We start from the raw sequence: 3405 nt of genomic DNA on the forward strand, positions 1-3405 counted from the left end.
AATGAAGCGTTGGCCGTTTGTTTTTTGCCCATCTACTACACTGTTCTTATACAGCGTGTCCCAGAATAACGTGTACAACGATTCGTGGACACAAAATAGGCAGATTTAGGCTAATTCACCTATATCCGAAATCGTTTCGTTTGATCGCTAGATGCCCTCAAACTTAGTGAAAATTTTTTGAATTTTGTAAATAACTCGAATACGTATTAATCGATTTTGATTATTTTTGGGGTGTGAACTTTTGCTTTCGATTTACATACCTACTTTGGTGTCATACAGAGTGTTTTTAAAAATTTACAACTCCTACAAAATTGATAATAATCCTTAATAACTTTTTCCTCTTTCGGACAATAATGACAACTATTTTGAATTTGATAGGTGATACCATTTGGAAGTTTTTGGGACTCTTGTAGAATTTTAATTAAATGAGCGGTTTGAGTACAAAAAAATATTATATTTTTTTAATGTCTACATTATTTTGACATCCATATTACAATACTTCACAAAGTGCTAGTAGTCACTGATTTTGTAGGTTGACTGTAATTTCAGTTTGATCTTTAAGTCATTGTACCTGACAATTATTCTTAATGAGTGTTTATTACGATAAGATATACCACAAGTTACTTAATTTTCCGATACAGATACACACACATACGACGAATTAGAGATAATTACAACATGCCTAATTTAATTGAGATAATTAGTAAAAACAATCAAATACATTAAAAAATGCTCGAGTAACAAAGTTTATGCTGGGTACTAAATTTAGTACAACTTATTATAAAAATTGTTCAAAATGACCTTCTACAACAAAGGTTAATTTGGCGAAGAAAGTAAAGTGCACCATTTGCAGTTCTTAGGGGCAAGCAACTTTTTAAAACATTTATGGCAATTTGGATATACTTACCTCCATAACTATTCTTCAGTGTTAGATGTGGAAGCATACACTATTGTAATCAGAGTGCCCCAAGGATAATAGTTGCAAGGTGTTAAGTCTGGTGAACGTACAGGATCATTATCTCCTCTACCGATCCATCGACGAGGGAATCTTTGGTTCAGATAGTGCCAGATATTTACAGTGAAATGTGATGGACTTCCAACATGCATGAACCTCATGTTAGCTCTGAGTAATATCGGCACACTTTCCAATAACTCGGCGGTAGGCAATGTGTTTTGCAAAAATTCTAAATAAAATTTCCCATTGGGAAGAATGACAGGGCCAATTGGGTAGAATAACAGGGCTATCAATGCGTTGTAATTATTTGATTGTTTTTTTCTAATTATTTCAATAAAATTAGGCACGTTATAAATAACTCTAAGTCATCGTATATATCTGTATCCATATCGAAAAATGAAGTAAGAGGTGGTATATTTTTTCGTCGTAAACATCATTAAGAGTTGTCAGGTACAATGACTTAAAGATCAGATTGAAATTACAGTTAACCTCCAAAATTAGTGCCTATTAGCATTTTGTTAAATATTATAATATGGGTGGTACGATACTCTACACATTTAAAAAATATTTTTTGTACCTAAACCGCTCATTTAATTAAAATTCTACAAAAGGCCCAAAAACTTCCAAATGGTATCACCTATCAAATAGAAAATAGTTGTCGTTATTGCCCGAAAGAGAAAAAGTTATGGACGGATATTATCACCACACATCAATTTTGTAGGAGTTGTAAGATTTAAAAAACACTGTATAACACCAAAATGTATAGATTGAAAGCAAAAATCAACATTAAAAAAATAATTAAAATCGATTATTAATATGTATTCGAGTTATTTACAAAATCCAAAATATTTTCACGAACTTTGAGGCCATCTAGAGGCCAAACGAAGCGATTTGGGATATAGGTGAATTAGCCTAGATTTTGAGTCCACGAATTTGTGGTCTTCCGTTGTGCACGTTATTCTGGGACACCCTATATAATATCAGGTGTAAAGTTAACTTGCATATTCCAATCATGTAAATAATGATCAAGCATGTGCTCCGAAACTACTGGTCGAAATAGACCAAACGGTTATCTCCGTCAAAGATGCGCTTAATAGCATAATAATTTCTATTCATGCTTCATTTTGTTGTTGTTTTATACTGTTTTCGTGTAATTTACAATGTTTTGCACCGATTCGGCCACTGGAGTGACTGAATAAAAGAGAGCAATAAAAATATTTTGAAGTTTTATAAAAGTATATGATTTAATTTCCTTAAATGCGTTTCTATCTACTTTTATGATCACGAGGTGTCTTGCTATACTTTATAATGTATACGAGGTCTGTTCGGAAAATAATTGAACTCTTTTAATTACCCGCTAATGGAGATATTTACTGTTATGCGGTTGGCAGCATTGCGGTGCTCTGAAACCATAACTGACTTCTCATTGTGATTGTATGTCCTATGTACTGGATTTTAGAAAATTTACATTGCACATACCTTTATCCACTATCTGAATTTTAAAGTCACGCCTCATGAGGTATTACTTTCATCATATTTAAGGAAAAAAAGTAATTATTGGCAACTATGAACATTAATTTTAGTAGAATTATTCAAATATAGGGAAAATTGGTAAATTAAAATATTCCATGGTCATTTTTTAATGTGACGCGCTTTAGCAGTAAATTTGCTTATGCGTACGCAGGGAAAGCTAATACAATCATCAAAACAATGAGAAACTAGGACCGTTCTTAAATTATATGAATCTATTAATAATTAACATCTTCGTTATTTAGTATTTCTTTTTATAGGTGATTTTCATTCAGCTTTATCATATCACCAGTATTTTCCAAAATATTAAAGCAAAACTAAACAAATGATAAATTCTAATCCTCGGTTATTCGGAACTCAAGAAATTACATAACAATAAATCCTTGTTAGAATAGAACTGGTTTCATCAAAAGACATGGGCGGCTGTGCCATGCTTTGACGAAAAGAAGACGCAATCTGCACTTTCTTAAGAACTTGGGACTATTGTTAAGCGTGGGAAAGAAACCAGGTCTTCCGATTTGGAGGCACTGTTGGTTCTGGTCCACTGAAATAATTCATTTTAGAAATTTATATTAAAATTAATCTATGGCTTAACTCGTAAGTTGTCTTAAACTTGTTATTTGTCCAAAACAAATGCCTAGTACGTAATTTCAATAACTGTCGACAACTTTTAATGACCTAGCTACTGAAATAATGCATTTGATTTAAAATAAATTATGGAATTAAAATAACGCGCGAGGTTACAAAAATGTAATTAGATTTTGATATAATTTTTGAAAACAATAATAATTAAAGATTTTAACATTAAATGGGATCAACAATATTTTTTCCTTTTCTTTTCTATGTATTATCTTAAATATCTTCAACAAACTGAATTGTATGTGTAATTTCGTATATTTATGAAATCAAACAGTTTCCGA

This window comes from Anoplophora glabripennis, unplaced genomic scaffold, assembly GCF_000390285.2.
Source record: "Anoplophora glabripennis isolate ALB-LARVAE unplaced genomic scaffold, Agla_2.0 scaffold1444, whole genome shotgun sequence".
NCBI lineage: Eukaryota > Metazoa > Arthropoda > Insecta > Coleoptera > Cerambycidae > Anoplophora > Anoplophora glabripennis.